This window comes from Pinus tabuliformis, chromosome 7 (genome assembly GCF_031772625.1).
Source record: "Pinus tabuliformis cultivar Carrire ecotype Pingquan chromosome 7, CPIR1, whole genome shotgun sequence".
NCBI lineage: Eukaryota > Viridiplantae > Streptophyta > Pinopsida > Pinales > Pinaceae > Pinus > Pinus tabuliformis.
In genome coordinates, this window is record NC_142293.1 from 1,488,205,597 (window position 1) to 1,488,232,469 (window position 26,873).

Genomic DNA, 26,873 nt, shown 5'->3' on the forward strand with positions numbered 1-26,873 from the left:
TTTTATCATGCTCGCCATACTGAATTGTGGTGGTGGCAGAGGTGGTGTGGGTAGAGATGGAGGTGATGATGGTGAAACTGGTGGTGGTGTAGGTGGGGGTCCTAGGTGTGGAATTCGCTTCCTTATCATATTGATCGTGCTCCTTGGAGAAACTTTCGCGAGTTCTTCCTCACTTTCCCGCCGAGGTGAAATCAAGGTGCTATTTTCTATCTTTGCACTACCTTCGTTTCTATAGATCCTCCCACTTTGCGTAGCCCCAAACATCAATTTATTCACATAACTCGCTTTTCACACAATAGCATCTTAATCCAAGTGTTCAATGATTTAATGTACCTACCTCGCGGTCCTTTGAGGAAGCATCATTCCACGAATTCAGTGATAAATCCTCCTATAATTCAATCGAGACAATGGTCCACAACGCATGCGATCTTATCTTCTGATGCTTCTAGTCTGCGCACTAATTTTGGAGTCCACACAATGGGTTTTTCGAGCCTACACCTTCCCTGACTGTCTGTTAGCTTTGCGATCCACTCATACAACTTAGAGGGAAAGGATACAAAGAAAATTTTGTGGATTTCCATATATAAGTAGCGCTCCAACCACTGTTCCTTTGATACTCATGGATTGCTATTTTCCTGCACCGTGAACTCGTGAATATTCTTGTCCAACCACCCTTCAATTTCTTTCTTCATTGGATTCCACTGACATGACATCCGACATCCCTTATGCAGATCACGGGTCTTGGCAACGGAACCATTTTTTGGCTTGTTGGGGCCTAACCTAGGTTTAGAGGTGATTTAGCCAAAAAAATCCTAGTACTATTGGCCCTTTCGGTAACAGTCCACGGAGTGCGGACTGAGGTATCACCCGAAGTAGTATGGGAGGGTGCTAGAACTAGGTTTCCTCACCCTAGGGATATCTAATGGTTTCAAGTGGTCCATGGTTCGACCCTGCGCGCATTTCGCTATGGGTGCTTACCCGTACCTCATAGCCTAGGATGTTGCCTTCGCGCAACCCTACTCGGGGGCTGAATAGTGTTATTACCCAAATCCTTCCTAGTAACCCAATATTAGTTGATTAACTTAGTTTATCTGTATGATTTCAGTTATAATTAACAATATTCACCATTCATACAAATGCATGTAGTAAATAAACAATATAATTGCAAATGATATCAAACAGGTAACAACCCAAGAACAGATACATAGAATTTAGATAAAACTTCTCTTTATTATTCTTCTTCATTGGTTACAGACTCGACTCCACCCTGCACACTCAGTTGCAGGGGTCTGTGCACTCAACTCTAGACTCTACTAGGCCTCTGCGCACTCAGCTGTAGAGCCTCTTCTTACTACTATGACCCAAGATACTTAGACTCTTGCTCTATGCTTGCTAGCTTATTCTATTCATCAGATTCCATTCATTCCTTTCATACTTTACAACTTAGAGCCTCACTCTATTTATACAATCCCATGGTCCGTAGACCATGAGTAGGTCGACACTACATTCAAAACTTAGGGTGGACAACCCTATGACTCTAACATACAATTCGTGCCCGCAATTCGTAGAGCTTTACAATAATATTACTCAAAACTTGGGCTTTGAGACCGAAAACATGTTGTGGGGGGATTCCATACCTAACACTAACCCCCTTTGAATCAGGTTTCTAACACACTCGGACTTTGGACTATGGGACGGTGAATGATTTTAAGATCCATAATATGTCAACTTGTATGTCTCAATGAAAGCAATCAAGGGGTGTTATTGGAAACCTATCCCACTAATCCTACACCTACACTACATAGATTGTTTTGACCTAGTGCCCAAGTGGACTTAATCTATGTGTGTTTATTTATTAAGGTGTAGTGTTTCAAGTCTTGGCTTGATGATGTTAACCAAGCTCACGTTCTCTTAGGGTGTAAGCATGTGAAAATAATGTGTGAAGTGGATGAGTTAATTAAGCATGTTTGATGACGCAATGTGCTGCTGAAAATAAAGTGCTGAAATATTGTAAATAAATCTGAAAATGACAAAAAATAAACGACCAATCAAGCACACAAAACCCCACCCACAAAGGTTGCCAAGAAGCTAAGAAATAGAGGGAAGACAAGCTACTCAAAGACACATAAATATCCCTAAAATACCTAATGTCAAGGGACTGATATCTAGAGGTGCTAATATGTTGTAAATGGTGCAAGAAGGAAACAAAAATTAGAGGTGAAAAATGCTGCAATGGATAGGTGTGAAGCTCAAAAACCTAGGATGCTCAAGGGTATCAAATGGGGGAAAGGAAAAACCCAAACTCTAAAGAGAGAAAAGGTAAAATAAACCCATCCAAAAGTGATGAAAAGTAATGGATCAAACTCTAAAAATTAGTGGCTGAAAATGTTGAAACCCTAGACTCCTCACTCAGCCAATCTCTTCCTAACAATGTGGAGGTGAAATTGAAACCCTAGGGGGGTTTTTCCTTCCTCAAAGAGAAAAGTTAAGTATATATAGGCCTAGAGGTGAAGTACCCTTCCTAGTCTGTAGATAACACTCTCGGAAAATCTAAAAAAAATCTGAAAAGATTCCAGAAAAAATACCAAAACGCATGTACTGACTTGGAAGAGTGGAAAATGCAATTTTTGGGCAAAATAGTGCACTATGGAGCACATATCAATGGATGAAATTTGTGTTTTTCTCCCGAGACTCTTAGTTTGTAGATATTTCACGTATTTTTCTGTCTCCTGGTTGGCTGGTGCCTGTGACTTGTGGAAGGAACCAGAAAACCACCAGAATCTGAAAATTTTTACAAAAAATGAAATAATACTATAAATAGAAATTGAGAGGCTAAAAATAGTTGTAGAAAACCCTGAAATTTACTAAAGCTTCAGTCACCCAAGAACGTTTTTATTACACCAGTGGTGTCGCCATTTGTTGATGACAAATGTAATTAAAAACCTAGTGGAGTCACCATTTGTTGATGACAAATGTAACTAAAAACCCAGTAGAGTCAACATTTGTTGATGACAAATGTAACTTAAAACCCAGTGGATTCACCATTTGTTAGTGTGAAATTTCTTGGAAGGTGTACCAGAAACACTCCACTTAAGTCAGTAGATGACAAATGACCCTAACAAAAATTTGTGGTTGGTTACAATTCATATCTGCAATAAAAAGTGAAAAACCTACAACAAAAGCATATACGATCCATAATAACAAAAAATAGTAAAGATATCCAATGCAATAACCCAAATGGAAAGACTTTAATTTAATAGATTTTTTATTGATAACACCCGGTGAAGGAGATCTACAAAAAGGATCTGCAAATCCCCTTCTGTGGGATGGGTCCTTTTATGTCCTTGATGCTTCAATAACCGATCTTGTTTCTCAATGTGTGAAAAACCCAAAACGGTGTGGATAACTCAAATGGGAGCTCAAAAGAAAAGAGATGATAATGGTGACGATGATAATGATCATGGTGAAGAATGAACGGAAAACCCTCGTATTTATAACAAAGTATTGAGTTAATCTACAAAATGGAGAATAATAAAATAATATTGACCAAATCAAGATCTAACCATTAGGAATATTTTATTATATTTTTTGGAGAGGGAAAATATATTTAAAATAGTTAAATATCTTTATTTAGAAATAAAAAATAAAATGATTTATTAATTATTTCACAAGGATTAAAAATGGTGTGAAATTGAAATAATTATTAAATAGTGATTTAATAATTATCCCAATCATGGAAATAAGGAATAATAAATAAATAATGATTTATTTAATCATTCCTAGGGGATTTAGTTAAATGTGACAAGGAATAACTATTTAAATAATGATTTAATAATTATTCCTAGAGAAAATTAAATAAATAATGATTTATCTAATTATTCTCATGGTTTTTTAATCAGAAAATAATTTAGTAAAAGTGGTTTGATAAATTATTTTCCACAGTGAAAGTGATTTTACTATGGTAAAATTAATCCTACATGGTGTATTTCAATCCACCTAGTTAGAAATGGTTAGGTGATCATTTTTTGTGGACAACAATAATCCATAGAAATTTTGAGTTGTGTGAGGGGTAGAGGTTGATTATTTTCTATTCTAATATCTCTTTTCCTCTTCTTTGACACCTTCTTAGAATTTTATACAAATGTTTATATAATTGACACCTTCCCATGATTTTATGGTTGCATGCTTAGTCATGGCGGAAGTCCAAGTTTCCACTATGAATATTTGCTTCAAGGAACAAGCTAATTGGTTGTTGTACACAACTAGAGTTTGAGATTTTTTCTCTTCATTGTCGTCATATTCACCTTCAGGGTCTCCATCGAGCCTAGCTATCTTTGCCATTTTCCCTTCCTCTTTATCAATGTCCTTGGGCTCAATAATGCTTCATTTCTAGCTCAAAAGTTGAGAAACCTCTGATACAGTAGGGTGAAGGATTACCTTGAATTCCCCCCAACTATCCTTGTTAACTCACTCCTCTATTGAGGGATTCAAATCATGTTTGTGATTTTCTCGATCCTTATCCTTTCTTAAATTATAGATTATGTAATGTGCATTATATGTCCTGGCCTAGCCTTAGGGAAATTGAAACTTTCCAGAATCTTATCCAAAGTGCCGAAAGAATTTCTTGAGACAACACTATAAGGTCCCACATTATGTGTGAGATGGAATGTAACTGCTTCCTTCCTTGAAACAAAGTGTACTCAGGCATTGACCAATAGCTTTTGGATGTACTCTTGTGCCAAGATACTGTTAGTAACAAAGGCTGGAAGTCAATATGGCTATTCTCCAAAACCCAAAATTCTGACAAAGTTGTAGTTCTTGAACAAGTACCAATAACCGACACAAAAATCTGTGGTTAGCTTAATGTTTCTGTAAAGAAAGAAGGGACTCTTGGCAATGGTTTTACCATGCAAATGGGTGTACATAACTGGCATGAATGAGGAAATGTAATAAAAAAGGCCATGATTATTTTCTAATTTGTGGAGTATAAGTAGTGAGTCATAAGTTGGAAACAAGTTTTCATCTTCATCAAATATCTTAGGCTTGAGGTGCTGTAAGTTAATTTATTGTTGATCAATAAGAAGATTGACTAGATAGTATTGGTAGCATAAGGCTTTTGTTTCTTCGAATTCCAACATTTTGGAGTGAATTTCCTTGGACAAGAATTGAGGGAAGTCAAAATGGATGCATGCTCCAGTAGATGGGTGATGTAAGGACACTAGAATACTTAGGGAAGCTGAAATTATGAAGATATCATAATCTAGACCTACAAATTGAGCCATCATAGAAAAAATATTTCTGATAGGGGTTCTAAGTTTGAGATATTATAAGGGAGCTTATTAAGAGGAGGTGTTATTCCCTTTTTGTGACAAGAATTGACTGCTTGTTATTGAATGCCAACCACCAAGTTGGCCCATTTCCCTTTGATTATGTCCATGTTCAACTTATGTAATTCTCTCCAACCCTAAAACAACAACTCGACGGAAATAACCTCTAGATATTTTTTAATTATTTATGAGCCATAACGAAACGAGATGATTACTGTCCTTTCTAGTATATACCTCTCGGCACACCAAGTCATCATCTCTAGGAAATTGAAAACCAGTTGGATGAAAACACAGATTAATCCTGAAACATACATGTTGTTATCAACCATCAAAACACCACTAGTATCTAGTATTATCTGAATATATTTCCTCATATCATGTGGGGTCAGCATTGGGTCTCGAACATTAGTGAGATTTTCTAAAATATCCACTTCCTTCACCTTCCTTTGGTCAGGGCCTCTATGGTATTCTTGGTCGAGGAAGTAGACATTGAACAAGTGTGAAATTTAGTTGATTCCTGAGTGAATGACACCCCAACGAATGCGAGTAGAGGCTAGAGAGCCAGTGGACTAAGAGTCAAGGTGCATATATTCCACATGGAAACTAGAAAATGGATAAGGAAATGGGAAAATAAACTTTCAAAATTAACTATACTTAAAAGATTATGTGCATAGTTCACTAAGACTTAGGGTTTGCGAATGCATTCAAACTCAAAAGATGGTTATTTCAGCTAGAATTTGGTTGGAAACCTCCTCGAACTTTTGGATTAGGTTTATGTTTTAGGAAACTCTATGTATGCGGCAAGAGAATGCTAGCCATGAAAGATATTTTTTCACAGAAATAACACTTGAATATTCAAACTTAAATCCTAAGTAATTCTCATTTAGGAAGGAAATGTGGGGGTCATAATTTATTAGTAGCACAAGAATGGTTAGGTTCTTAGGTTTTTGTTGGGGGATTAGTTCATTCAGAAGAGGTATGGAGCAACCTCAAGAAAGAAATGTGAGCAAATCCAGCAGGATTGTTGATGAGCCTCAGTATTGCAATAAGAATGTTGCAACTCCCAAGGCTACCAACTTTAATTATCAACCCGGGGTTTGTACAAAATTAAGAGGTATGGATACTATATGTGCAGGATAAAATATGTACTTCCTTTGCTATCATAATGTAATGGAGTGAATGTAATGAAATCAAATCCTAAACTAATTGCAGAAATGGAAATACTCGAAATGGAAATCTTAACCTATTGCAACAAAGAAAATACAAGGAAAACAAGTCTATTCTAATTGCATAAAGAAAATATCATGATGTAAATATAAATCATTACATGTCAAAGAGTTCGGATCCATTGACAAAGTTCATTGGATGTGGAAATCAAGGAAATCATCATTTTATTATCCATTTCATAAATCTGTCCATTAGCCCAAATTGTTGAGATGTTTTGCATGGGTGAAAGGCAAGTCTTTATTGGTCTTTAGTCTTTACTAATCATTGATTTAGAGCATAGGAGTGATTATTCAACCCTAAGGAAAAAAATTAATTTTTTTGAGAAAATCTGGGGAAGTATATACATGTTGGAAGAGTGCTACAGGAAGTTACAGGTGTTGCTAGAAGAAGTTACAGATTTTCTATAGGAAGATATAATTCACCGAATGACATAGAAAATCAAATACAAATGGGATGAGGATTTATTTTTATTCACTACGATTTCTTAGGCCTCCATTCCAACTGGAATCGCTCACAATCATTGATGTTAACACATGCTAAAAAATAACAGAAAATTATCAGTCTAAAATCTAGAAATTCGAAAACTAGTGAGCTAGTTAATCTATCAAATGCATAACCTAATCAAGTGCAAATGAAATGGGGTAATTTTTTTTATTAACTGGAATGTTTGTTTGATGTAATGCAATTTTAATAAACATGAGTGAAGATCATTATCATGTTATAAAAAAATAACAGTAATTTACTACTATTTTCCATAAGGGACTTCTAGAAATTCAGATTTGGGAATAACCAAACTAATCAAAGTAGGTCAATGATTACTATAACCTTCCAAAGATGTTCCAAGGATTAAATAATTCTTTTTATCCTTCAAAATAACTTGCTTTAACCATTTAACCCAATCCTACAACAAGAAATCATCAATACCAAATGCAGAAATAGAACAAAATAGGAACATGAGATACATGTGAATAAGAAGTGAAGAGAGGAAAAATAAATGATACACAAGGGCTTTGAGGCTCCTGAGATGGCCAAGCCCAAGGGAAATTAGAGTGCCATGAAGGATACAAATATTTATAATCTGAACATGACACCAATCTTCATTATTTCCATCAATACAATTACATGCCTGCAACAAATGAAAGTAGAGCTGGAAAAATATGAGTTCTTTCCACAAGAAGACTAAGAAAAATCAACCCCTAGAGGAAAATTGGAATTGGTACTTATAAAAAAATATTAGGAAGCATTATCCATGAAAGGAGGAAGCCTTTCCCTCTAAAATCCCTCAAATAGTGTATTTGGTTCCCAACACTAGGAATCTTCATTAAATGATAGGGAACACATTCCTAGATTTTCTCAATCATTGGAGCTCCAGAATTTGTGCAATAATTTCAAAATATCTAGTTGATTTATTATGAAATATTGATCCTCATGTAGTAGGGAGCAACTCCCTAAATTATCTCCAGCTCTAAATATTTATAATCTGCCCAATATTGTCAAAATATTCCACAAAAATAAATAATATTAGGCACAAGTATTCAGTTATCCATAAACCTTCCTAATCAACATATTATAGTTAAAAATACATTATCTATGGAAAAAGGAGAGGTTTAATGTGTTGAAGGATGGTTATATGGGCCTTAATTTATGTCTAATTTAGAGGCCCATCATATCCCCTGTTGAAAGTGTTTCTCATCCTATGAGCAACTTAGTGACCCCATTGTGCCTCATTCATGGCCCTAGTAGCCTCCCTGATTCGTTCTGTAGCTATCCAACACTTTCTTGTAGCAACATTTTTCCTTTGAGTAGCAAATTTCTTCATTCCTATAGCACAACATATTCTTCTTTTAGTTATTTAGTCATGGCTCCCTTGGTGCTTGGCTTCTTCTGAGAGGCTTAGGGCTCCTTTCTTTTGGATTGGAGGGATGTTATATCTTCATTTTGCTTCTTATTCTCCTTTTATCCTTTGTTCTGTTTTTTTTTTTAGGAACTTTATCTTATGTTTCATTATTTTCTTTTCTTTGCCATCTTCTTCTTCTTTTGTGGATCCATCCTTGACTCTCTCTTTAAGTCCAATAAATCTTCTTTATCGATGTCAACAACATTTGTCCATGTATTCTCAAGTTTTGTGCAAGGGAACCCTGCTGTCAATTGTCAATTTTAGAGAACTCGTCATTTCAGATTATGGCAAGAGGAGGAGTGCTTATTGTTGATGAGTGAGGTGAAAAATGGCATGCCAATTTCAAAACAAGCTTATTCTCCCATCATAATGCTCATCCTTACAAGAAAACTCCACCCTTCAAATTTTTATGGCTCCGCTACCAAATGTTTAATGGAGGAAGTTACAAAAATTCACACAATCTTTGTTTTTAAGAGGTGATAGATCAAGTAATTACTCATTTCTTGCAGACTCATTCAAATTTCTAGGGTTTTATGGCCAATGATTCTCAAGATAGGGCCATTTTCTTCCTCTTGGGATAATTATGTAGCACATAGACTGTCTATTATAGAAGCCTTGTTTTCTCCCTGTAGCAACTCCCTTTCGTCCTATAGCAAAGCCGTTTATGCCTTGAGATGCTTAGTTATGGTTGCTATATTGGTTGGCCTTTTCACAGTTGTCAAAATTTGTTTCCCTCCTATTATATCCTCCATCGATATCTCCTAGTGCTCCTTCTCCGGGTTTTCTATTTTTCCTGTTCTTTTGTATATCTTCTCCGCCCCTCATGGTATTTGACTATTGTTGTAGCTATGTGTGCAGATCCTTTGTTGCTGCACAAGGTGCTCCTGCTACTGCTGGAGGGTCCTTCTTGGAGTGGTAGAGTGCCTCATGGTTGATATCACCCCCTCTACTTGATGGGTAAGGAAAAAAATAGGATTATGGCTTGCTATAATGGTTGCATAGGCTGCTACACAAGGAGGTTTTCTTCGTGTAGCAGTACTTCCTTCTCTTTCAGGGTTTTTTAAATTCCTGGGAGTGATGAGAAAGGATGTATAGGGTTTGGAGGATGATGCTAGGGCTTAGAGGGAGTAGTGTAGGTTTGTTAAAATGGAGAGGATGTGCTCTGTGTGTTTTTTCAAGAAATTCGTAAGATGAGATAGAGTGTAGGGTTTGTTCTTGAAAAATATTATTTTTTCCTTATGAACTGGGATGAATGAATAATGGATAGATAGTGGATATGAAGTCGATAGAGGGCTTGTATTTCTTTGGTGACATGGCTTTTGGATAATTTTCCTCTTTTAAGCAGTGTCCCCACTCCTCATAGTCATCACCCTTCTTAATTTGGATTTTACATGTTGCAGGAGTGTTGAGCAAGTTGCACTTAACTTGTTGAGGGTGGCCGATATTGCTGACCCATCCTTAGATTATAAAGATTCCTCTATCATGCATTGACAACAAATTTCTAGCTATAAGATGCTCAAGAGAAGAGGTGAGGAATATTGCATACCTGTACCTACCTGATGTCGAGCTGCTATAGATGCATCCATGTTGTTGTGGGGCTTCATATCATGATGGGTTGAAGGAGAGGCATGCATGCTACTACTAAGTTGATGATCAACCCATGCTTCTTTGGAGGTGCTAATTTTCTTTGCCTACTTCTGCACAGGTCTTCATAGCTTGTTGATTGTTTGAGTGATAAGGTTGTTGTGTATGTCTTCTAAAGTGAATTGTGCCTTAACTGATGATGTTCCTGTGTGTGTGTAGGTTTTTCTTTCATGAATGGGTTGCATATTCTGGTGGAATTCCTTCCCAAGGATGATATATTCCTTCCTGATTACACACATGGCTTCATCATGATTCTGTTGGTGGGAAAAATAAGATCATAGAGATTTCTATTGTGACTACATAGGTTGCTATAAGAGGAGTTTCTTCCTGTAGCAGCATTTTGATCCTTTATTCTAGTCTTCAGTTAGGATGGTGGAGTTGAGGGGAGTGATGAAAATCCATGTAAATATCATTGGAGTCATGAGGAGGTAATGTGAAGAATGGAAAAATGGAGAACAATGCTCTCTGTGTGTTTTTTAGGAAGGACAAAGTGAAACGTTTGTGTAGTTTTAGGTGAAATCGAGTGGATGAGTGATGAAATTTTTGTTGGGGGACCTCTATGAACCTTCTCTAAGAAGGACATGATATTTTGACCCCTTTATCCAATCATATTTCCTCCTGTAGCTTCATCTTAGCCATCCTATAGAAATTCTAAAATTCCTATAGCATTTCATGGCAGCTTTCTGTAGCAAACTTGTTTTATGCATATCTCTCAAACGATAGATTGGATTGACCTAAAATTTGGTGAGCATGTTTCCCTCAGCCCTATGAATCTACCAATTAAGCATATTGGCCAATGGATGCACGAATATTGAGAAAATTTTAAAATGGTTATAGGTGATGGAGGCTGATTTATCAAAAAGTGTGCACTAGAATTTGCTAAAATTGCTTGGGCATGTTACTATCGTCTATATGCATCTCCCCATGAAAAAAATAGGCAAATAGACATACGAATATTGGGAAAATTTAAAAATGTCTATAGGAGATTGAGGTCAATTTCTCAAAAAGTGTTCACCAGAATTTGCATAAATTGTTTGGGTATGTTACCATCATCCATATGCATCTCCCCCTAAAGTAGCCTAGAAATGGATGTACGGTTTTCAATATATGACAAAACTAATTTTCTACTCTGTGTATTTTGACTTCCTATAGCAAAATAGAGCCTTCTTGTAGCATTTTAGGACAACAAAGAAAATGAATGTGAAAATCTTAGGAATGATGGGTGGATGGTGGAAAGAGATGAGGGTGATGGACTATCATGGACTTGGTCCTTCTAGAGCATCTAAGAAAAGGGGGAGAAAGTCCAAGTTTGACTTCTTTTTAACTATAATTTTGACCAACTTTTTCTTTTAATGCCAACTTGTTTTTGTTGCTTGCAGAGGTTGGAGAGCACCTGCATTCATGAGAGATAGATACATGGAGCAAAGATTTTTTATTTTTTTTCTCTCTCTTTTTTTTTTTCTTCTAGGCCTACTAGCCACCTCAATGAGGTTTTCAACTAGTATGTCTACCTAGGCACCTCAAAATATGTTTTCACCTAAGATATTTTCTTTTTTCTCTTTTCCCTTTTTCATCCCATTGACCACTTCTTGGAGGTTTTCAATCAATGAGCCAATCTCAGGCACCTCCAATGAGGTTATCACCTGAGATTTTATTGTTTCCTCTTATTTTATTTTATTTTATTTTCTATCCTACTCTACTTTAAAAAAACAAAATCATTTTCAAGTGTAGGAATACTTCCAATGGAGCCACTTGCATAACTGTATGACAAATAAAATCATTTGCAGGCTCAAAAAATATTCATTGACATGTACCTGACTGTAAGATACAAAATTCTTTGACTTAGATGAGATTAGTAATTGTTGAAGAAGAGTGTGTTTATGCAACTTATTGATTGTCTCGAACCATATTTCAAGATAGTTGTGATGCCCCTTGTCCACTTTCTCATTTGGATCATCTTGGATGTCTTCTCCCATGAAATTCATATCTTCTTCTTTTTTCAAATTATTCTCTTGAACATGTAGAGGATCTAATCGTGAACATGATGTAAATCCATCAATATTTGATTCTCATGTCCTCTCTCCATTAAGTGCAGCCCATAATCCTTTTGTCTTCTCATTTAAATCTTCTTTTTTTGAATATTTTCCTTCAATGGCATCAAGAAAATCTCTTTTTTGCAATACCTTTCATGCGCTAAGATGAATACAATTTAGATCAAGAGGATATGTTTGGAGGTGTTGTACCTTAGCATTGTAAATGGGTTGAGGTACTTCCTTGTGTGGGTTTGGAAATGGTGGTACATGTAATTGAGTGGGAGTGAACGTTTGATATGGATGTGTTTGGGGTTGTGGTTGTGGTGGAGTTGGATGGTAGCGATAACATGGAGTTCGATATGGAGGATATTGAGGAAAATATTGAGGATATTATGGACTTCTCTCATAAGGTTCTTGTCAAACTTGTTGCTAAGATTGGTTTTGGGGTTGAGATGGACAAGTTTGCCAAGGAAAGGGTGTGTTACAATTAATTTGATATGGGCGTGATAAGCTTGAAATTGTGAATTAGGGTCTTGAACCATACTAGGTTGACTAGGATTCTATAGTCCTCTTTGAACTACATAACATAACTGCTTTGGTGATTGACTTGCTCCTTTGTCCTATTGGTAAACTTCCTTCAACCTTGGTAATGATGTGCAATATTTAATATCATGTGATTCTACATTGACAACACAAATATCAACATCTTATTTTTGCTCATTTTACATTCTTAACATTTCTACTTGTTCACTTAGATTGCTAATAATTTATGTTTTAAAGTTATCAAGCAAATTTCTAAGTTTAGCTTGACTTACCGATCTTGATGTTGATTGAATTACTCTTTCCCTTCCTCTTGATATGTGTTTGCATGTTTCACAAATTTCTTCAAATGATAATTGGTATACATCACCTCTACTCATGAGATAAAGGAGATCAATCCACTCATCCTAATTGTTCTAAGTAAGAGGGTTTTTAGTGTGTCTAATCCTAAATGATGTAATTTTCCCTCTTAACATTATACATGAACCTCTCTATTAGATATTCAAGGCTCTCATCTTCTTTTTATTCATTCTAAATGTTTCTTCTTTAAGTTCATGATCTTTATATTTTTCTAGAAATATCTTTTGCATATCATTCCATGATCTTATTGAATTAGTCCCTAAAGTCATGAACCATTTAAGAGCTCTATATTTAAATGTTGCTGGAAAAATCTCAATTTTTGAGTGTTTAATAAGTAACCATAAGATCTCCAAACAATTTCAAATTCAAAGAGAAAGGTTTTTGGATCCTTTGACCTTAGACCATGAAAGTTTGGTAGAAAAGATGGAGGGATGTTCTTCATATGAACACTTACATCAGTATCTTGAATGGGAAATCCAAGAGGATCTTCTTCATTGTCATCATCTCCATCCATTTCTTCTACCTTTTATGTTGCCTCTTCTTCTTCTACCTGCAAAAGTGGATGGTGGTGTGGCTCTTACTGCACCACGTGATCAAATGGGGGGGGGGGGGGTTGGTGTTGGAGAAGTATTTTTTTGTTTTTATAAAAAAAAAAATGAATTAGAATGCTAATGCAATGCAAGATGCCTAATGCAATTTTTGTGTTTTTGCAGAAAGTAAAAAGAAATGAAACAACTAGGGAAGAAAACAAGGCATAGTTTGACACCTCCCCGAAAACGACACCAAAAAGTGATGATCCTCAGTATCGCAACAAGAGTGACGCAACTCCCAAGGCTACTAGATTTAATTATCAACTCGGGGTTCATACAAAATTAAGAGTTATCGACACTATATATGCGGCATAAAATGTGTCCTTCCTTCACTGTCATGGTGTAACAGAGCAAATGTAATGAAATCAATTCCTAATCTAATTGCATAAATGAAAATTCTCGAAATGGAAACGTTAACCTATTGCAGGAAAGAAAATACAAGGAAATCAAACCTATTCTAATTGAATAAAGAAAATATCATGGAATAAATATAAATCATTACATTTCAAATAGTTCAGATCCATTGATAGAGTTCATTGGATGTGGAAATCAAGAAAATCATCATTGTATTATCCATTTCATAAATATGGCCATTAACCCAAATTGTTGAGATGTTTTGCATGGGTAAAAGGTCAGTCCTCAGTGGTATTTAGTCTTCCCTAATCATTGATTTAGATCCTAGGAGTGATGATTTAACCCTAAGGGACAAAAACCAAGTTTTTTAAGAAAACATGGGCAAGTATATACATGTTGGAAGAGTGCTACAGGAAGTTACCGGTGTTGCTAGAGGAAGATACCGATTTTTTACATGAATATAATTCACCGAATGACAAAACAAGTCAAATCCAAATTGGATGGAAATTTTTTATTTATTGACTAGGATGTCTTAGGTCTCCATTACAAGTGGAATCACTCAAAAATACCCATGTTAACACAAGCTAAAAAAGAGCAGAAAATTAAAAGTCTAAAATGTAGAAATTCGAGAAGTAGTGAGCTAGCTAATATATCAAATGCCTAACCTAATCAAGTGAAAATGAAATGGGTAAATTTTTTTATTATCTGGAATGATTTTTTGATCTAATTCAAGTGTAATAAACTCAATTGAAGCTCTTTAGAATGTTCTAAAAAATAGTAGAAATTTACTACTGTTTCCCAAAAGGGACTTCCAAAAATTCAGATTTGGGAATAACCAAACTAATCCAAATAGCTCAATGATTACTATGACATTCAAAGTCTATTCCAAGGATGAAATAATTCTTGTGATCCTACAAAAGAACTTACTTCAAATATTTAACCCAATCCTACAACAAGAAATCATCAATACTAAATGCAGATATAGAAAAAACAAGAACAAGAGAAGCATGTGAATAAGAAGTGAAAAGAAGAAAAGTAAATGATACAAAAGGGATCTGAGACTCTAGGTATGGCGAAGTGCAAGGAAAATCAGTGTCCTATGAATGAGACCAATATTTTCAAGCTGAAATGGCACCAATCTTCATTATCTCCATCATGGCAATTACATGCCTACAACAAATGAAAGTGGCACTGCAAAAATACTAATTCTCTCCACAAGAAGACTAAGAAAAATCAACACATAAAGGAAAATTCGAGTTGGTACTTATACAAAATGATTGGGAATAATTCTCCATGAAAGGAGGAATATTTCCCCTCCAAAATCCCTCAAATAGTGGATCCGGTTCCCACCACTAGGAATCTGCATTAAGAACACATTCCTAGATTTTCTCAATCATTGGAGCTCTAGAATTTATGCAATAATTTCATAATATATTGTTGATTTATTATCCAATATTGATCCTCCTATAGTAGGGAGAAAACCCCTAAATTATCTCCTCCTACAAATCTTCATAATCTGCCCAATATTCTCACAATATTCCACAAAAATAAATAATATTAGGCACAAATATGCAATTATCCATAAATATTGCTAATGAACATATTAAAGTTAAAAATACGTTGTTTAATGCAAAAAAATATGTTTAATGTGCTTAAGGATGGTCATATGGGCCTTAATTTATGTCTAATTTAGATGCCCATTTATTGTGTTATATACGACTTTCTCGACCTTTATATAGGAGCCGCCTGAGGCATGTGCAACCTGGAACAGGTGTCCGACTTATATTGGGCAGCTAACCATGGTAGGAGACACAAGGTGATGTTTCACATCATCAATATCTTGGTCATGGAAGGCATTAAGGTGGTGTGGTGGTGATGAGAGACTAACACATGTTTAGCTTCACACCCCTTTGCTTGATTAAATGTCGTGCAAGTTACTAGTGTGGGACCTACTCATATGAGAAATCTCCTCCATTGTTGGATCTTAGAATGCTTATATTAGCGATGCCTCTCATGATGTCAGGATGACATACACCGATGCATGGACTAAGCCATGTGGAATATGACTGGGCATGGATGACGTGGAAGATGGTGCTAAGGGGACATGGCAGATGATGTGGATCTGCCAATAGGGTGTGTGAGTGATCTACATAGAGGTTGACAGGGAAGTGACACGGAGACATGGTGTGTGGTGGCTAACTCGACATGGCACATGGATGACATGGATGGGATATGTGGTGATGTCTCGCAGAGGGTAGGTGATGAATTTTGAAACCTATAGAGGCATGCAAGAGGCCTGCGATGCAAGCACGTAACTGCCTTTACATGATCTTCAAGCATTATCACACGTGAAACTTGGTGGAACATGAGTCTATGTGTTGTTTGATCCGTCGACGCCTTCGTCATTGGATCTAGGAGGCACACACCTTCCTCTGACACCCATCTTCCTACTGACCCATTTGTTTGGGTCTGGCCCGATGCACCCATAGTGAGTGTGCATGCTAGCACCCCTAGATGGTGTTCCTAGACCTTGTGTGTTCCCCTGCTCCTAGCACCTGTGGGCTTAGCACGGAATGTTGCATGTCGCCAATGAAAAAATTCCATAATTATAATGGTGCCTCCATGACGATGCCAAGTTTAGTTAAACTCAATGAATTTTGTTCTTTTTGTAGTGGCTTCCATCTAGATATTGGGGTTCCATGCCATATTTTGAAGAGATGTTGCATTCAACATCCATAATCGATATCATTTCTACATTTTTTCCCTAGGCCACAACCTCAAAAGTACCAAATTTATATGAAACACCACCAGATGTATTAGACGGCACTAATGGAATTGGGTGAGATAAAAAATAATCTGCTTCTTCATACAAGTGTTTCCAACCTTGTCATGCATTTCACCACCTTCTATTGAGTTGAGTAAGGAAGTGTACATTCCAATTTCAAGGAATGCACAATATTGCATCTGTAATAGCACATAGGTACATCCAAATAATCCATGGCTTGTAAGAAATATATATATTTGTATACTATTGTTAAGGATTCAAAAACACCCCACTTGACATTGATATTGATGAACCTATGTGCCACAGTTCCAAAATTATTTTCCAAAAGCCCCAAATCACTAGCCATAAATTTGAGTATGAAATTTACAACGATCTTAAAATCAATCTCATTCCTATTTAATTCCAATGGAATACTTGGTAACTAGACCTGAATCAGGATTATCACAACCATGTTGTACCAAGCATTAAAAAGGGCATGCTCGAATTTTAGATTCAACATTCCATGATTTGTAAATGACCTTTATATCAAAATATTATGTACATATTTTTCATTTGTAAATAAAAAACCAAACCACGCCCTCAATAGGTAATGGAAAATTAAGCTAGAGGCCATTAAAGGGTATCAACATTGATGTATCCAGGATAATATCTGACTCACATTTACTCTATGTCCAAAGAACTTACCAATTAGGGATATAAGAAGTAATTCTTCAGCTTGATCTAGTTGTAAACCAATACCCACTACCAACAAGATATTGAGCGCTTGAGATTTAATGCTTCTTTTCATCTTGAAATCCTTGTGTGGGGGTACAATAATTGGAAGTGACCCCCATACTTCTTCCAATCCAAGACCTGGACCAATGAACTCAACACCTTGAGCAAAGTATGGAGAAATTGGTACATTGTGCTATGAATATGAAATACCACATGAGGAGGAAGAGTTATGAGGGTTGGTAGAAAATTTAGGAGCTATATTAAAACCCACCTCTACATCAATATAATAAGTTAATGACTTGAAAGGAGACCAAATTATTGATGAGCCAGTGCCATCCATTCCATGTAGGGATATGCCAAAAATAAGAGGGTGAGATCAATCCACAATCAATGTGTTAGTTATGCATGTGCCCAAATAAGTACAATAATGATTAGATGAACTTTGAAACAAAGGACACACTTGAGGTTGTTGATTTATTATTTAATCCTTGAGAAATCAGTTGTCCAAGTAATCCGCTAATTGGAAATCCTCAGCAATGAGCACAATACCTAAACCAATAACTGAGTAATCCACCATGTCAACATACTAATGTAAGAGTTCACTTTTCTCAATTGCTAATATTAAACTTATAGAAACACTACCTTTCAATCCATAAACCCCTAAGGAACGTTTGAGACTTTTAGCCCTAAAGTTTGAGATAGATACTAAGTCAAGTAATGGGTTAAACTTTCGTTACCATGATTCATTTAAATTATACACACATACATACATACATACATACATACATACATACATACATACATACATATGTATATATATATATATATATATATATATATATATATATATATATATATATATATATATATAAATATATATTTATACATACATACATACATACATATGTACATAGTTTTGTTTTGTAAGCCTCTAGAAGGCCTAAGATGGAAAAAAGTCCTCTCATTTTTGTTAGGTTTGTCTCTTGTTTTATATTGTTTGCGTACAATTATATACAACAATGACCAGAACCATTGTAAAATCAAGTCGAGTGTGTCATGCCATTAGTCTCCCAGTGGTTGTTTTTTGTAACCTCTATTATTTTAAGAATATGTGTTATGTGTGCATTATACTATACTCTAAATTTTTATATTCCACTTGAAATTGAATCTATAGTGTCTATTTTAGAAGTTTTGTCATATTTTTGTATCTTTTTATGGTGTGCGTTATTTGACGGACGAGCCATGAGGATTCAATATTGTTTGTAGGATCAAGCTAGTCCCTAGAGAAAGGTAAGAAGAGATCTTGTTGGGAAAAGGGATAGGGTGCCAGTGTGCTGAGCCAAGGAGAGATTTGGTTGGGAAATTCAAGCCATGGCACAAGTTCCAAATCCAAATGAAAACTAGCCCGACCCTTGACTCGAGCAGGACCTAGTCCGGTGGTCGGGACCGACACTAGTTGAAATTTATGGAGAGAATGAAGAAGGGGTTGAACCCAAACCTATTTGGATCTCTGACCACTTGACTTTTGATGCCATGGTGGACCACATATGCAGCTTGAGAATTTGTGTGCTAAGAAGAATCGTGATGAGATTAGGTAGGCATGATTTCAAGGTTAGAGCGATAGAGAGGAGAATAATGGTCCTATGCGGGACTTTTATTTGGAGATTTGATAAGGGCAAGATTCATTGCTACAAGTCGAGGAGGAAAGATAAATATCATGGGCTCATAACCAATAGGCTTATGGAGTGGAGCGACTAGGGGATCAAAATGAGGATACCCCTAGTTTGGAATTCGTCAAGTGGTATCAAAGCATAGGAAGGAGGAAGATATACTGCAAGAAAATAATTCCACAAATGCATTTGTGAGTATAATTGTTGAAGGAGATGAGAAAGTGAAAAAAGTAGAGTGAGAAAGCTAAATACGGTTCCAAAGGAGGTGATCCCATGATGCCAAAATTTGAAGCTAGAGGAGGAGAGTCAGTGAGGTGTTAGTGGAAGCTATGGTTGGAATGCACTACTGAGCGTGAGGAAAATATTACATATACATGTTGCATAAAGAAAGCCAAGGTTGCAAATGAACAATATGTAACAATGAGGAACATGATTTGGAGATCATGAATAATTTCAAGAGAGGGAGTTTGATGGAGGAGCATTGACCCACCACCCCAACTAAAATTGATTCTAGATGACTCCAAAAAGTGAATCATGGCAGCCATTGAGGGGGACATGGTTTTATGGTTTTTATGTAAATTTTTTATTGTTTTGTAAGCCTCTAAAAGGCCCAAGGTTGAAAAATATCCTCTCATTTTTATTAGATTTCGATCTCGTTTTATACAGGTTGTTTGCAAGTGTATCAAGCAACAACAATAATGATTGTAAAATCAGGGTGAGTGTGTCAGGCCGTCAGGCATCAAGAGACAATAATATGTAACCTCTCTTATTTTGAGATAAATTTTATTTGTACATTATACTATTCTTTATACGTTTTTATATTCCACTTGGGTTTGAATATGCAGTGCCTATTCTACAAGTTCTTTCATGTTTTTGTATCTTGTTGTGGTATGTGTTATTTGAGGGATGATCTGTAGGGATTTAATATTGTTTCCAAGATGAAGATACAATCCTTATAGAGGTCAATGGAGATCTTGGTGGGAAAAATGATAGGACACCAATGTGTAGAGACTTGGGGGGGTTTTGTTAGACCACTCAAGCTGAGACACAAGTTCAAAATCCAAAGGACGGCTGAACAACCTAACCCATAACTTGGGTGGGACCTAGTCTAGTGGTTGGGACCGACACTAGTTGGTAGTCACAGAGAGAATGGAGAATGGTATAACACCCGACCTAGTTGAATATTCAACACCCTAACCTATGACGTCAAAGTGGACCATGAGATTGGCTTAAAGAGTTGTGTGCTGATAAGAATCATGATGAGAGTATGGAGGTGCGATTTTTAGGCTAAAGCAAGAGAGTGGATAATAGTGGTCATGTGCATGAATTTTATTTGGGAATTTGATAAGTATGATCTTCATTGCTGCAAATCAAGGAAAATAGAGAAAAAGTGTGGGTTCATAACCCATATAATTCCAAAATGAAGCCACCAGTGGAGGTCAAAATTGGCAAACTCAAAATCAGTAGTCATCATTGTGCCTTTTAGGTTACATGACCATAAGACATTACCAATCTATTTTTTCAATTGGATAGGTGATGCCAACAACTATAATCCCCTCTATTTATTTTTGAATAACGAGCTTATATTTATGTTTAAGGTTAGAAGGTATCCTTTTGGTTGGCTTGGCTCCTAGAGTGAGGTCGATTTTCATCTCCCCATTTCTTCTACAAGTCCTTTTAGGTATTTATAATCATGGGAGAATACATTATGATATTCTTTAAGTAAGTTATTGAATTCTATTATTTTCTTATCTAACAAATAGTCATCCAGTTGGCCATCTATGGTCATTCACCATTTTCTATAACAACTTTTTATATTTTCATTTCCACATCCATCCAGTTGGGGGCCTTCAACTCGTTAGTCACCAGTCCCCAACTTTCACCTCCTCATAGGAAGGTGGGAAATCTGCTATTCCAGGCTTCACAATTTCATTTTCTTCATATTTGTACACCAATTTTAGTTTTTTATGATTTTTAGGATGGTTTGTTTGTGAGCAAAACCTTTGGCCATGTACATTAGCTTCTTCCTTTTCTACTTGACTAACCAACTTACATTCTAGTATGCACTACATGTAATTGTAAGTTGATGAGGGGTTGACTTTTGTTTCTTCATTTAGTTTTTCAAGAGATTTTTTCTTTATGAAATATTTTATTTATTGTGTTGCTTCAACCAATTCTTATTCTTCTGGTCAAAGCTCAATGTATTTGATAAAAAACAACTCACTCTTTCCATGGTAACAATTGTCTTCGAGCTTCTTCCATATTGTACCATTTATTAGGAAAGTCATCTAGAGTGTTGGGGAACATATTGGGCCAAATTCTTTTATCTTTGTATCCAATTTTATGCCATTTTGTCCTGAAATTTTGAATATGAAGGATCGGGTCTTTTCTAGGACTGAATATTGGAATGTTTTCCTATATCGAGAGTTTACAACCACCAAACCATTCAATAAAATATGTTGTTGATGTAGTCCAAGTTTGGAGTGGAGATGAGTGGGTATCCCACCATCTTTCTTCTTGGCACATAAGAGTTTATACGAAACTTTGGATTCTCCCTTGTTCTCCAATGGATTTAGTTACTTGTTCAACATGATTGATAGGGGAGGCTCATTCCTTAAATCCGATTATGCTACTGGAACCTTGTTTTAAGTTGAACAATAATAGTGATGAGGTTTCTTTGCAGGTTGTTTCTTGAAGAATAGGTATTGTTTTAATGGAATAACAAGGTTGGATTTTTTTTGTTGATATTTCCTCGATTTTATAACACTCTTTCTCTTTTGATTTGTAATTTGTAATTTTCCATTCATAAATACATTTATTTGAATTATGTCTAACGGAAAGAGGGGAACCCATTAAAATTTCTCCAAATGCATTGGGTTCCATGTTGTCCTTATGTTTATATAGATCTTGACATAGTATTCTCATTTCTGTGTCTTCTTATCATGGTTTGACCCATGGTTTCCCTTAACAGGGGCCCAAAAGAATAATTATCTTTTATCATTTCCTTTCTATTTAATTATGTCCTTTTCTATTGAAACAATTTCCTTAAATCTTCGACCAGATAGTTTCCTGACTAGATTCAAGTAGGATGGTGTGTCATCATCTAAGTTGATGACCTCAAAGTTGTATGTCATTGGAATTCTCGTGATTGATGTTCTTGTTTCATTGTCCTAATCGACTAATTAAATATTTGAATTGTGAGCATAAGATAGTTGGTTTTTTGTGAAGAGTGGACTTTCCCAAGTTAATCCATATTTCATGGGGAAGAGTATTAACTTGCAACCCAAATTCAATAAAGAATTTCCTTACCATGTATCCATTTATCTCCAAATGAACTTGAGGGTCATGATCATCCATTTGTTTCCTTTGCGAAATCTAACGATTTTTTTTGCATTTCTCTTCACTATTTTTAGAATCCTTTAACATATTTAAGAGCTCTACAAGGGAACCAACACAATATTCTTCTTTCAGTGACTCCAAGAATTATTCTAGAATAATATCCTTTGATAATATTTGTTTGTCAAATTCATTCATGAAAAATTCTACCGCTCTTGACATTGTATTATTTTATGCCTTCATATTTGGATATCTAGTCATATTTCCTATTGGTCAAATGATTTGTTGACTATGAGCACTATTATCGTGCCCCGCCCCCAATATTTTGGCAATGTCAAGGTTTTTTGAATTTGAAATGTCCTACTTAGGGACAATTTCTAATAGATTTATAGTTCTCTTATTTAATAATTTTTCAATGATTTAAAATCATTTCTCGAAAGAGTGATCCTCCAATACACACATGTTATAGAAACACAAGTCAATTTTATACTTTAGAGGGAAATTGGGAGCTATGTGATCCTCTTTCTAGCACACAAAACAATAAAATATTCATCAACACTTACCTCATCCATGACCTTGACGGTTACATAATCTGTGACAACCACCATATCCTCCTCATATGATTCCTCTTCAGCTTATTCATAGGTCTTAACATCATGCATCCTCAAAGGTCCATAAATCTTTTGAAGCAGTCTAGAAACACGCCATTGGATTAGTATATTTTCATTGATAACATATGTGATTTGAATTAAAAAGTATTTGAATCTTTTGTGATATTAACATAACATCTCATTGGGCTGCTGCTTGATTTCTTTTAGCTTTTGACCTGCTATGTGTTAGAAATTGTATAATAGAGCAATGGAACACATAAAATATTTTGGAAACAAAAAAATGAAATCATAAAACAAGAGACACACATATATATGTGGTTCACCCAATTTGGGCTATGTCCATGGATAAATAACCACTCCTTCCTTTTATATTATCGTGCAAAATGAAGGGATACAATCTACAACAAATTCGATGTAACTTCCTCTTCGCTCTCACACAGTCTCCTCTATTTTTCCTCTCATAGAATAATACATTTCCGCAATACAATTCCCTCATATAAACAAAGGGTTACCTTCTAGGGCAAAAAAACCTAAGTTAGCATAAAATTATATAGTCAGATCTTCCACTTAGTGAACAACCCAGATTGACTACCATTAGAGAAATTTTGAGGTGTAAAATGTACCTCAAAAAAAAATTGTACAATCAAAATCAACTTCATAATAACCAAAGTATTCAAGATGATGATGTTAGCGATAGGGGACGATGCACCATTTTTGGAGTAAAAACGTAAAAGGATTAAAAAAAAAAAATAAAGAAACTGCTTTTTCAGCTGATATTTTCAACTTATCTCCATATGATTTTACTCAGATTTTGAGAAGGAGCACTCATTGGATGTTAAATTCAATTACTCATCCACGGATTACCCATGTTTCATACTTTTGATGGACCCTACTACAAGAAAAATGAGAAATACGTGAAAAATGTGATTGCAATCATATTTTTCATATATTTATCATTTTTTGTGTGGCAAGGTCGATCAAGAGTATGAAATGTGGGTACTCCTTAGGTGAGGAATTAAATTCTACATCCAATGAGTTCCCCGCTCGAAATTTGAGTAAAATTGTAGGGAGATAAGTTGAAAATACAAGTTGAAAAAGTAGTTTTTTCCTTTTTCCGTGTAAAATGTGATGATGTATTGTAATCTTATTTTATTATTTCCATTATTATTTTATAGTTTTCCTTAGGAAGCCCATTTTAGACCTCAAAATTTCTCTAGTGGAAACGAAGGCCCCCATGGACCCCCTCTAGTAGCAATAGTGGGTGTAATCACCTTCACTCCCCCCGTTAAGGACTAGGATCAAAACAAAGCTAAACACAAGACCTTTGAATTAGGATGATAACCAAGACCCACACTGAAAACTAAGTGTTCCATGTATTTTTCGATGAACAAGTTAAAAAACATGGTTTTGATGTCATTTTTTGATCTTGTTTGATTTTCGGTAGAGTTCAAAAAGGAAGTGAATGCTCGTTTCCTTAGGCTATTACAAACTAGACCATTTCTTTATCTGTAATAGAATTTGTATTCGAAAACTTACAAACAAATGCTTCATTGTATCTTCATCTCCCTCATAGAGGGGTATATGGTTTAGCCCCATTTTACTTTTTAGGGGTTTAACTTTTTCAGTTGTTTTTTATTGATTGACTAGCTGATGTCGATAGTTTCAACGATTGGTTGATTATTCAAAGAAGCGATACTTTGTTATTTTCCACTTCTGAAATTAACTCGAGTTTTTTCCAATATATCTTCATTCTAACATGATTTACCTATATACTCGATAAATCGACTTGTTCCGGGTGGTGACAGTTTAACGTCTGGACTTGTATTTTCTTGGTTTTTATGGATAACAATTGAGGTTTGGGGGTATGTTTTCGAGATGCTTAATATGGAGTAGTATATATTCATTTTCTTTAATGTTGATCCACATTTAATTTACCACAGGGATTTTAATTCCAATCGATCACTTAAATTTCCCTAATCATCTCTTCTATACAAGAGTGTAGATGGTTCTTAATAAATATGAAGTCCTTGCTTGAGGAATTCCCTAATAGTAGGACTTACTATTGAAGTTACTGGGGAAAAGGGTATTATAGGACCAGATTCATCGAACTCCATTTCATTTACTTTCCTTTCAGGACTTACTTGTATATTATCACTTCTTATCAGAACTAGCGGTGCAACGGCTCTCGACTCTTGTTGCAAAGAATCAAAGGATTCCCCTAAATCTTCACTCTCACATTCACCCATTTACACTTTAATTTTTTGAAATTGGTCCCTTATCTATTCCTATCTTTTTTCCTTTTGTTTCGTTCTATTTTATGAACATCGACCGACTACTGATACTGTCGAACATTGTTTGAATTTTTTCGCAACTTCTTTCTCTTGGTTGTTTCTTTACAGTAAACCTCCTCCCTTCTATGTTTCAAGTTTATGAATTCTTTTATACTTATCCATTTTTAATTATTATCCTTTTATTTTTATTTATTTATCTCCCATGAATCATTACCCTCTCATGTCATCTCGATTTACTATCAGGTGACGAGGGAAGACCAAGTAACCATATTTACTTGGTTAAAATGTAGTCCCATGCTTATTTCATATCCTTAAACCACGCGTCAAGAAAAATTTGCTAGTCGATATTCCTTTGATGATGATTGATATTTATCATATTTGATAAAGGTGATTAATATTTAATTATATGTTCAACACCGTTGTTGAGAAGGAACTTATGTAGCATGGTGGGAATCATATAGAAAAAATTGTTCTGAAGATTGTTACCTTTCTTTAATATGTTCAATAAACATTCTCTCTTCAATTGGTTGTTCCTCATAGAATTCATCAAGAATCATTTCAAGCCACTCATGCAAGTTTGTTCAGATGTAATTTTTGAGTTGCAATAATATTCGACCATTAGTTTATGGTTTTCTCATGCGTAATCTAGTCGAGGAAGATTTTATTCTCTATCAGATCTCCTTGGATGAAATATTCGTGCGCTTATGTAAAGAAATTGGCACATGCTTCTACTATTTATTTTATGTTTCTTCTTGCATATTTCTTTAGGAAATTGTCAAATTTTGTTTTATGTTTCTTCTTGCATATTCTTTAGGAAATTGTCAAATTTTGTCTCCCACCACTATTGTATCTCTTCCAAGGTTAACATTTACGCTCTCTTATTATTCATACTCAAGTCTAATACTTCTAGAAATGGAACGAATCTTGTAATCTAGTGAAAATTAAGCATAGTTGCCAGTATTAAGGATAAAAGGCTTTAACATAGCAATGATCATAATAAAATAGAGAAGAGACAAAAAGTAGTGAAGAACTAGCGGGAACACACTTTTATTATAGCTCTTTTACATAAACAAAACTAGTGCATTGATACATTCATTGATATATATACTTTGTTGGGATAGTTACAACAGTTTAGTTGTCCAAAGTAACTCAACTAACCTGACTTGGTCATCGACTTGGCTAAGGTTTCGACTGACTTATAATGTAACTATTTGACTCGAATGTGCTAGGCAACTAAGGCAACTATCCCCTCCACCACCAAGTCAACTTACCTGACAAGAACCTAAATAAACCAAAGCCAATCATAGCTAAATACACTGTAACAAAGTAAACCATATTCAATCATTATCTGAAACTATAATGCAAAATGGTTATATTTTTTCAATCATAACCAAGCATGGTCAAGCATGGTTTACTATAGTCAATTGTAGTCAAATGCAACCAATCATATTTAATAAAGGTTAAGCATAATAACATCTGGTCAAGGAATCATTA